Genomic DNA, 217 nt, shown 5'->3' on the forward strand with positions numbered 1-217 from the left:
ACACACTCACACACTCAGACACACACACACACACACACACACTCACACACACACACACACACAGACACACAGACAGGAAGGCCATTCGCTAAGGAACCAGGCTCGTCAACGCGGTGTATACATAGACACCATCCCCAACACAGAGAGGTCACCACCCCTAGATATGAATCTATACATTGTCATATACAGAACAATGTGCATATACACGCATACACAC

This window comes from Pollachius pollachius (assembly GCF_949987615.1).
Source record: "Pollachius pollachius genome assembly, chromosome: 10".
NCBI classification, from domain to species: domain Eukaryota; kingdom Metazoa; phylum Chordata; class Actinopteri; order Gadiformes; family Gadidae; genus Pollachius; species Pollachius pollachius.